Source organism: Octodon degus, unplaced genomic scaffold (assembly GCF_000260255.1).
Source record: "Octodon degus isolate 3935 unplaced genomic scaffold, OctDeg1.0 scaffold00137, whole genome shotgun sequence".
Taxonomy (NCBI): domain Eukaryota; kingdom Metazoa; phylum Chordata; class Mammalia; order Rodentia; family Octodontidae; genus Octodon; species Octodon degus.
Genome location: NW_004524713.1, coordinates 3,432,820 through 3,444,438, shown reverse-complemented (window position 1 = coordinate 3,444,438; position 11,619 = coordinate 3,432,820).

Below are 11,619 nucleotides of genomic sequence, written 5' to 3'. Positions count from 1 at the left end.
AGAGAGCATATCCCTATCCTGTGGGCTGCTTTTTATACCAGCACTGGGAGCAGAAACTATAATCCTCACAACTGCATAGAGTGGTCTTTGCATGAATAAAGAGACTTTGGCATCAGTCTAAGTTTCTGTTTCCCTTTCGTTCACATGGGCTGTTTCTTTCAGATCAAACTGACATTTATTGAGTGCATTCTGGGTGTCAAACCACAGGATTGGGAATGTTTACACACTCATTTCATTCAGCCTCTCCGACCACAAGATTTCTTTGGAAACCCAGGCTGTGCTGACAAGCAAAGAGGGATGTCATAGAGGCTGGAAAATGAAAGGCAAGTCCAGCCAGAGTGCAAATTGACCAGAATATATTTCATTCTCCTGGCTGTGAGGCCTCATGCTTTTGAATGAATATGTGCTTAACTATTTATAATTGACCTTTGCACAAAGGAACATGAAATTTTTATAGCCCAAAGCTTCATTTATTAACTTTACTGGAGTGTAAAATATTGCTGTTTGCCATAAATTTATACCAGGACAAACAATATATATGCTAATTAGTAGTCATGCCATTGTCTGTGCACTGTTGTGTTGGCCGGCTGTTTCCGACAGGCAAACTAGCAGAATGCAATCGACAAATGACAATTGAATCACTTGCTACTTGCTGTTCGAATGGCGAAGTCTGGAGTGGGGAATTAATGGTGTTCATTATAACGAGTCCATTTCCTTTATAAATTAGTTCAGGTAACATGCTGAGTCCCTTCAAGAATGGCTCCTAGGGACCTGCTGAGAGACACCTGCAAAACCTACCACTCAGCAGAATCCCTCCACGTCCCACCCTGTGGTTTTCTTGTTCTCTCTGGAGTCTCACAAAATCACTGGTGCTTCAGACTTGGAAGGGGTCCCAGAGAGCATCTCTGCTCCCTTTACAGAGAAGGGAGTGCGACTGAGAGATTCTCCACAAGGTGTCCGAGGTTATGTAGAAAAAGTAAGATCCAGAGCTCATGAGGGATTGTTGGTGAGAAGTAAGATTGGGAGTGTTTTGGTAAATCATTTTTTACAGTCCATGTCAAAACTAAGGGTCAGAGAACCAGTTAAAGATTGTGCTTTTAGTGAAGCCTGATTACCCCACATAGAGCTTACAATTTCGTTTGACTTATTTCAATATTCATTGGTTCATAGATGTTTCCTAAATACCTACTAAACTAAAATGGTTTGAACTATACTGATTTAGCTAAAATGGTTTTCCAAAACTCCAAGTCTCTTCCCTCATGGAATCTAAAACACAAAGAAACATATATTAAATGAATTGTATGATAATTAAGTACTAGCATGGGATGGTAGGCATTGTGAGTACTACAAAGTTGACAGCAAGGAATGTGATCTTGTCCAGTTAATTACATAGTACTTGTGAGTTGAGGTCTGAATGATGGATCAGGATTTATAGGTGAATGGTGTCAAGGTGCTTGGTAAAACATAGTCCAGAGAGTTCGAATGGTATAGAAAAAAAGGGCCTGTGACACAAAGAAACTGGATGTACTATAAAAACCAAAGAAAGACCACGCGGATAGCTCATTGGTACAAGTGCCTCCCTTGTACATACAAGGTCCTAAGTTTGATCTCTAGTACAAAAAAAGGAAGATAAAAATCAAAGAAATGTCGCTGTACGTGTTCATAGAATGATGGAAAGAACGTTTGATGTTGAGCCTAAGAATATGGTTCTAGCTAGACCATTCCAACTTTGTGGGTTTTAGTTCTGCATACTAACATACAGCACGCCGAGCAAATAAGCTCTTCAGAAGGTGTGCAGAGGACAGTGCACAAATAGGGCACTCCGTCTCGGCTGAGGTAGACACTGCTCTGATTGGCTCTGCTGTTGTCGAGGCTGCATCCTTCATCAGAACAAGAGAGCAGGAATCGCATCTCTTCCTATTACGTGTTTACAGCACCTGCTTCTGGTTTTGGCCCATAAAGAACCCAAATAGTACCTGCGTCGTGAAGCACGCCCCGCTTCCTCATCGCCACCTACGCAGTCCAGGCAGAAAAGAGCCGGCTGTTCATCCTGGCGTCACACAGATTGCTCCGGCTTTTCTCTGCTGTGACATAAGTTTGGAGATGTAACGCGTGCCAAAGCCGCCCTCTCTTCATCTCTGCTGATGTAATCTGCTTTCTTTCTGAAACCAAATTTCCTTCCCAAAATATTTCATATAAATGGCCAATTTTTAGTTCCAAACTTAACTATGTCACTTGGACATTATTAAAAAAAAAAAAAGCTTGAAACTATGAAATTTTTCTTCATTCTCTGTGTACTTCAGACGTGGTCAGCTGCCCACATTAAGAGTTAAGAATTAGAATCCTAAGTTCTTGTGCAACTGTCTTCTTTTTGCCAGGCAGTGCCTTATTTTTCCTTTTTTTTTTTGTACCAGGGTTTTCGAGCTCAGACCCTTGAGCTTACCAGGCAGATACATATGCCACTGAGCTATCACTCCAGCTCAACATGCCTTTTTTGAGGATTGACTTATAGCTGTTTGCCTGGACTCTACCTGCTTAAGAGTCCTTTTCAATGAACCACTGTTTAATAATTGATTCATTCTTAAAAATCTACCTCTAGTTGGAAATAGGAAAGGTGCAGTTAGAAACGTGAAGCAAACGTCCAGTCAGAGTGTTGTGGGACAAAGCTGGAGGCATTTAATTTTTGTTCTTTTGTGCTGAGAATTGAAGCTAGGCCTGGCTGTGTGGTACACAAGTGTCCTACCACTGACCCTTGTCGCATACCCAAGGTGGAACTCTTAAGTCTATATTTAAATATGGTGCATTACGATACAAATCATTGTTATTTTGAATTACAACAGTGTTGTTCAGGAAATCAGTATTTTTCTTCCAAGTATATGCATACTACACTATTATATCATAGAAATATCTGAATGGTTTATTTAATTTCATGTATGAAAACTGTCTTTATATAATGTATTTATACAATTGGTAAGTGGAGCAGTCAAATATTATGTTAGCACGTACCTCTGTAAATTTTTTTTGAAAATATCTTGCCCTTTATTCATATTTAAAAGACTTGAAAATGTAATGAAGTTTCTATTTTATGGTAAAAAATAAATAAATTTCCTCCCTAGGACCTCCCAATAATGTATAAACTACAGCCTTCTGAAGTTTTCTGGGACAGTTTCTACTTCTTGATAAATTAAGCTTATGAAGGTAATATGTTTCCCTGGGCACTTTTCTTTTCTTTCTACCTCCCTCCCCCCCCCCTTGCCTCCCTCCCTCCTTCTCTTCCTCTCTCTCTTTCTCTCTCTCTTCCTTCCTTCCTTCTTTCCTTCCTTCCTTCCCTCCCTCCCTCCCTCCCTCCCTCCCTCCTTCCATTTTGTTCTGTTTATTGCTTTGAACTCAAATACAATGACCATGAAATGATTTACATTAGGAAAAAGCAAAAAGAACTGGAACTGTTAGTGCTACATTCCCAAGACATTTTTAATTTAATTTAAAAATTTTTGTTTTAAATATTTGGGGCAGGTCTTGCTAAGTCACCATGTTGCACGGGGTTGGGCTTGAACAGATTCTAGCCTCAGCCTCCCATGGTTTGGTTTGCTAGGCATAGATCAACATATCTGGCTTGGTTATGCTGTTAAAGTTATCCATAACTCTGAAAAGTTATTTGAAAAGCATAATTAAATGACTTTCTCTTAGTTTTAGCTTATTTGATCAGATTTTTTTTTTTAATTTCAGAGTTCTGGTGACATGGCTGCCTTGTCATGATGCTGAGTTCTCACATCCAAGTAAAATTTTGCTGAACACTTCTATTGGGGAAACGAGTTATTCTAGAGTGGAAACATTTATAAACCCAGGTATCACCCAGTTCTCTTCTTAATTCAGTCATGTTCTTTCAAGAGAGTTTTTTTAAAACATAATTTTATCATTTTCTCTGTGTTGTGGTTCAGATATAAGTGTCTGCCTAATGTCTCACATATCCAGAAGTAAGGCTTTGGGAAGGAGGTTGGGTCAGGGGTGCTACAGTTATGAGTAGATGCAGCCATTGGGGGCTCACAGCTGAGTGTGCTGGTAGGAGGTGGGGCCCACTGGAAGAGGCAGAGCCTGCAACCTGGAAGCGGGTCCTGTGCTCTCACTCTGCACCTTGCTCTGCTCCCTGGCCTCCATTTCTTCATCACATCCTTCTACTCTGCCACTGACCAGTGCCGTTGACCACTGCCTGAACAAAGTGAAAATACACCTCTGCTCCTCACCATGGGAGTATGGGAAAGAGACTAAGATGCTTTCTTTATTTTTAATGCATGGTCAAATGCTAGAGAAAAGACAGAAAAGAAGAAAAAAAGGACTTTAAGTCTTGCTTGATGCAACACACATGGATAAAACAATAACCCCATATTTCACTTAATTGAAATAAAGGGATACGATCTCTGTTCCAAACTCAATCCTGAAACTGCAAAATCAGCTTGGACCTCTACTGGCTATTTTGCAAAATGAAGGGCTTTAGATAATTTCTAATTTAGGAGTTCTCAAAAGTTACCACTGAAACTACCAGCATCTAAATTATTGATAAAGATTATTAAATGCAGATTCCTAGATTGCAGCTGGGACTAAATGAGAGGCCATGGAGCCAAGAGTGAAAGACTGGCATCTCAGGATACTCTTAGAGTTGTGGCCCTGAACTTTGATAACTGTTGTAAGGCTCTGTTCTTGATTTAACTTTCTCTTATTTACTTAGAGCTGATTTCTCCTTGTTCACTTTAGCCTCTAGAAATTAAAATACAAAACTGATATTTTGAAACATTATTTTCATGAACTTAAAAAGATGAAGAGACAAAACCTCAGTGCAGCTGGGACTCACAGCTTCTCCAGAGCCAGAGCTGCAGTTTAGTGACATTTGTTGGATTACACTGCCGGAACTTCCACAGTGTTTGCTGCTGGAGTGTTCACAGTGCTGTCAAAATACCCTCTGTGCATATGTATCTGTGCGATGTGTGTTTAGATACAGGCATGCCTGTGGATGAATGCACACACGGCCACATGTGGGTGTGCACGTGTGTGTCGCACACACACTCATGTGCTGAGGTACACACTTCTGTGTGCCCTGGTGCCAAGCATGATTCTTATTATGTGGTTATGTGTGCCTGCACGTGCACGGATAGCTGTATCTCTGTGTCACACATTCACAGGAGCATACACATAGTGGTGTGCACATACATTATTTATGCTATTTGTTATCAATATTAGGTTGAGTTGTGGGTAGGAAGCAGCCCTCTTTATTCAGTAGTCCTAAGGAATGGGGACTTAGAAGAAACTGGAAGGTTTTCAGGGGCTAAGGTCAGTATGCTGGTATCACATGGTTTCTTGAAATACTTTATTTTAAAGACTTTGTATGATGCAAAGAACAGAACACAGGCCTTCTGCTCCCAGTGTGATGTATAATGCTGTGGGTCATCTTCAGCAAGTTGTATTATTTCTGTGTGTTTTAGCTTTCCCTTTCCTCCCATGATCTCAGTGGTCTCTGTCTAATATTACAGGATAATATTGATACGAATATATTATTATCATGGAAGCTCCTTCTTACTTCAATTTTCCTGATCTCTAGGAGAATGTCTAGAATAACCCAATAGCAGTGAAAAAGATGACAATGATGCTGGTTATTAACATAACACAGTCCTACTTTATAACAATGCTTTTTCAAGCATTTGCACAGATCATTTTATTTAATGAAATAAGTAACAACAGTCAGCTCATTATAAGATGACAGGACTCAGAGGAATTAATTAACCTACCCAGGGCTTGAAGATAAGAACCTCATAGCCTTGGATTCAAATCTAGATCTATTAATCTCTGGGTGGCCATTACACCATCATGCCTTGTAAAGAGCAATTGAATGATATGTTCAGGAAAATATTTTGTCAAATGAAATGTTTGCCATGACCAATGGAAGGGAATAGCTTAGGATCAAATTCAGGAAGATACATTTTAATGCCAGAAGAAAACACAAATGCACCAGAACTAAATGAACTTGGTATACTTTATGAAGTTTTGGCCCTAAAGGGGTGAAGTGATTTGTCCAAAATGACAAGACTGTAGTTACATAGCAACAAAACCTGAACACTAGTGCTTCTCATTCGCTATCAATTCTTCTTTTTTATATTTTATTTTATTTTCTGCATTTAGGGCAGGATCTACAGGGTCTACAGGGTGTCACTACATAGATCACACCCGTAGTGATTCTCTTGTTTTCAGTTTCCCAGGTGCTGGGATTACAGGTGCGTGCCACCACGCCCAGTCTGAATCGCTGTCTCAGTGCTCCCCGGAGGTGGACCCAGCAGGGCATGCTGGGGATCGAAACGCCGCAGGCCACTGCACTCTGCCTAAGCAGGTACTTTAGCCTGCTGAGCTATCAGGCTGGCCCTCAGTTCTTCATGATCAATTCAAGAGAACCTCAAGGTTACTTTCTAGTATCCTTAACAAGGAGAAAGTCAGTGGAAATTTGCTCTACACCCACGCGGGTCACAATAGTCATCAACTTTCATCGCTGTTGGTGTAGTTACCCTATTTTTGCCTCTGATTTCTATAAATTCTCCAATTTAGCAGACAGACAGCAGGACATGATAATTAAACACCCTCAAGTGCCTCTCATGACTCCACATGAATCCAGGAGATGGAGTTCCTGGGCCGATCGCCTGATTCTCCCAAAGTGCTCCTTCTTATAATTAAAAATTAAACCGTTTTCCAATGAAATAATTTCGTTCATTCTTCTTGCTCTCGCTCCAGTGCCTGTGGCACCAGCTAAATTTCGAATTAAATAATTCAACTGCAATATATTTAAAATAGATCACATTTAGTGCCTCACTTTCAATTGGCTGCAAAACCAGGCCAATTGAGCAAGATTCCCGCGGATGTCACCCACCAAGGGTGTACGTGGCCTGTGATGCCCTTAATGAAACCTGGATACATCTTCCTTCCCTTTTGTCTCTCTTTTGGCTCAGGTAACAAAACCACTTTCTAAAAAATCCATTTTCTCTCCTCTTTATCCCTTTGTTCTTTTTTTCCCCTTCCCCTTGATCAAAAGCTGCCTTTAACAAAACAGAATCCTCCATTTTGCTTTTCTGTTGGGCTCTGCTTGCTTTCAACCTCTGGTTCCTTGCTAAGGCAAAAGAGACACATTATTACTCTCTCCATACCCTGCAAAGGAGGCAGCAGGCAGGCTAGATGAAGGGGCCATGCTGCTTAGAATGCTTTCTCCACCAGGAGCTGCTGATTTTCATGTGATTCAGGTAACCAGGATCTCAGAGCCATTATTTCATTTAATAGATGAGCTTGCATAAGCCTTTTACCTTACTGCTGGTCCTTACCTGAGGGACCAGCAATGTTGCGAGGAATATGGGGACGAAGCACCCAGGGTAGGTAGCTGGCTTAGGTTGGACTTAGTATTTGGCTGTATGATTCTAAGGGAGCTGCTTAACCACGCTGGAGCTCAGCTTCTTCTGCTGAACTCACCCCTGCCTGCACATCATGATATTTTTATCCACTACAGAGCACATCAGCAAAAGAGGAATTCACACTGCACATGAACTTCAGGGAAAGCCAAGTAGGATTGCAAGTTAATAAAGGGAACCATGCAATGAATAACAATTGTTTGGTGTGATTAGAGATGGTATTTTCCAACACATCCAGTATCCATTGAGCAATGAAATTCCCATTCACTGCTGCCCAAAAGGGAAAATAGATCTGCCATTCCTCCACAATTTCCTTTACTCTCTTCTTCAGAGGGTGTGGTTTTACTTGCTCAGTTTGAGAGGTCCTGAGTGAAATCTGCTCAGGCCCTGTACATTTTAGAGTCAGTCTATTCTTGGGGCACAAGAACTGTCTTTTGTTGTCCTGAGCCCAAAGCGGAGGTGGCTCCCTGTTGGGATCAGGAGGCAGGGGAGGAACCCAGGGACCCAGCCCAGGGCTGCCCATCATGGTTGGGAGCATTTGATGCAAGAGTGAATTGAGGGCAATCCTGAATGCCTGCTCACCTGTTCTACCTTTCAAAGACTTGTTTGTCAGTGATATGTATGAAATGTGGGATGTTTGAAGCCCATTGCTGTGTTTACTGAATCTCACTGTAAAATGAGCTCTGAATATTACAGAGGGAAAAGTAGTGCTATTACTTAATCTCTAAATCCTCCTCTTCCCCTGCAGAGACCTGAAAAAAGATACAAATGTTAGTAGATAGAAAGGATAGGTTGGCTCTTTGAAGCTCTACATAACCATTTAAGACCAAGGGAAGATATTTCTGAGAAACATTGCAACAAATGATAGAAGAGAGCCCTCCTGAGGTGGTGAGCTGTCGCCCACCCATGGAGTTCAGGCGCGGTCACCACTATCCCTTCAGAGGCGCTGACAGATTTGCATTTATTGAGAGAAGCATTACAATTTTGGAGCATGGTTAGGAATATCTCCAGTGCCTGTTTCACAGACCCAAGCTCTGTCTCTTCCTCCACAGGGTTTTCTCAATGGTAGAGGCCACATCAGTGTGATCTTGAATAATTAATGGTTGCATTTGTCACTCGTGGCAGTGAGCTTGTGTAGGGAAAATGTAAGTTTGCAAAGGACCTCCTAGATGGCTCTTCTTGTCAATTTACTGGAAAGGGACACACATGTGTGTGCCTACACACACACACACACACACACACACACACACATACACACACACACATTCACACCCTTATATATGTGCATGTGGGAAGGTTACTTACTTATCCTACCTACTTATCCTATTTATTACTATGTTTTCAAGACAGAAAGCCCTTTTACAGTAAAAAGAAGTTAATTTTTTTTAATGGAAAGCTATCTAAAGAAAAAGCAGAGTCTAGGCACAGAGAGATTATCGTGTCATGGGATCAGGGTTTGGAACAACCAGCCAGCTACCTACAAAGGAGACAGACAATTGAGATCTCCACTGTGTGGTGTGGGTCTTGGAAATGGGGCAGCCACCTGAGTTAAAGACTAAGGGAGGAGGCTAAAGGAGGCTGTCTTCAACTATCACATAATCTCACAAAGTAGCTTGGTTAACTTACTTTCAGGGGCTCATGCTTCATTCTGGGTGCTACTCATGGAAAAGCTCCTACTCATTGTCTTTGTGATCATGGCAGGATCCAGCAGGCCAGCATTTAGAGACAACAGGAGCCCGACGGCCTTACAGCCATGGAGAGGTGCCGGCTCACTGGCACTGAGAAGGACATTTTTTCTTTCCTGACTCTGCTCTGCTTTTTGCTGCCACAGTGCTTAACAGCACATGAGCATTAAATTCCCCCACGAATTTTCCATATTGTTATTTTTTAAACTGAAGGACCAGAGAAGCCACAGCCAGTGGTGAAAGGTTGAGAGCAGGCAGGTGGCAAACCAATTTGTTCGCGAGTTCTACATCTGAGGTGTTAAAACTGTCATGCTTTTGTTTGCAGGCTTGTACGTCTGAAAAAAAAAGAGCAAAGTAATTTGGAGAAAGGTACAAAATGAGAAGTGTTCTTGTCCTGAAAAAGACTTCTTAGTCAATTTATAATTCACTTAATAGAATATGGGGGAAGAGTTGTGGTTTTGGTAAATGTAGACCTGCATTTGTGGAAGGATTTCATTCCTCAGTAGCCTCGTATTTCTTGGTAGTTCACTCTCCTCTTGCTCCTTAGTTTTCTTATCCATACTGATAACATTTCATATACCTAGATTTAATAGCAGAAACTAACAGCTACTAAAATGCTATAAAATACGACATATCAGAATCCCCATAATTTCTCCAGCTTTGTAAGATTTCTGTAGTTAAGCAAAACTTATGATACTCATAAAGTAAAAGCCCCACTGAGACTTGATACAAATAAACAAAAAGAAATCTAATGAAATAAAATTATAGTTCACCTTTTCAATAGCATTTCTAAAATCCATTATTACCCTTGAACTCAGGTCTTCTGAGAGTAGCACTTCATGTCCCCTGCATGTCACATGCTGGGTGAGGTCAAGGCAGTACAAAGAAAGGATTTCTGTTTTGGTGAAATAATTGAGTATGGGGCATGAGCTGGGGTAACACGCAAGCCCCGGAGTGCACTGAAGGACCTAAAGGGCTGCCCCAATCTACTCCTCAGATATTTTCACTTCATAAGTTTGCCCAAGTCTTTTCCTGGTTTGAATTGGTGAACATTAAAGTGCCATGGCTGTGTTTCCTGGAATGAGGTATCCATGGAGCCTTGCATTCTGTTCCTAAATGGAAGCCCAATCCACGACCCTGACTTTGCGAGAGATATCGAGGATCAGTGCCAATCACAAAACACAACAGCATCTGCATCTTTCAGTTTAAAAACACAGATTCCTGAGCCCCAGTCACACCTAGGATAGGAACAGGATATTCTCATTATCAGCAGTTTTCCCCTGTGGAGACTTTCATGCCCACTGACATTTAAAAAGCAATGGGTGAAGTAAGACTCAAAGCCACAGCAACTCTAACAGCTTTGGGCTTGTGTCTCCGTATTTATTCAAAGCAAGGTGCCTGCCAGAAGAAGAATAAAAGGGAAACCAAGAGCCATGAATAAAAATTGGCTCCTCTCTGTTGTGGACAAGCCTGACCACCTATGCAGTTCTTCAAGTCCCATTCAGAAAGCAGAGCAGAACTGGGCTGTGGGCACCGGCCTTCCATTGTCATTGTATGGGAGCCTCGGGCATGCACATACAGATGCCTCTCTAAATTGGGTTACCTGAAGTCAAGACTGTTGGACTAAGACATTAAATATCACAGAGTTGATTTAATGGCCTTTAAACGTCCCTCCCGAGCCTCCAGGGAGCGCCTTGTCTGTGTCCCCATGCACTGCTGTGCTCATAAAGCTGTCACCATTATTCGTTGCCCACCATCCTGATAGCATTTGGGTCGCATATCAAGGGAAGGGGTGCAGTTCCTGAAGAGTTCTCGTGTGCAGCTGTGGCAGCCTTCGCCCTAGGCCAGGTCTTGCCTCCTTTTCAGTGGTGGAATGGCACCTAGCATCTCATTACTGCTTTATGCAAATACTAGCTTTCTCTCTTTTAATTTCTGAACATTTCTTTCTCCACCTGGCTGCAACAAGAATCTGACTTTATTCCAAATATCTCATAGTTTGGCCTCAGCCCTAGTATTAAGCAATTCACCCACATCTGTATATTTGTTAGAATATTTTTTGGCAATTATTCTAGAGAATTGCAGTCCATTAAGCACATGGTGCAATACATGAAGGTGAACTGTTTATGAAATTTGAATTTTATAACAGAAAGAAGTAGGAGTGAGCAAGTTAAATGAACTTTAGAATATTTAATAGAACATTTTATTTAACCCCATGAATTCAAAATATTATTTTGACATAGAATCAATATAAAATTATTTTTAAAGTATTCTATTTTTTGGACTAGATCATTGAACCCTTATTTTATAATTATATATATTTTTTCAATTTCAAGAAGGCACCTTTGGAGAGATGTGACTGTACAGGACAGTAAAGATCCAGGCTGATAGAAATAAGCAATGTTAGGGCCAGCCAGACAGCTCAGCAGACTAAAGTGTCTGCTTAGGCAGAGCACAGTGGCTGGATCCAATTTCTGACATGCAATGCTGCCCTTGCCCCCGGG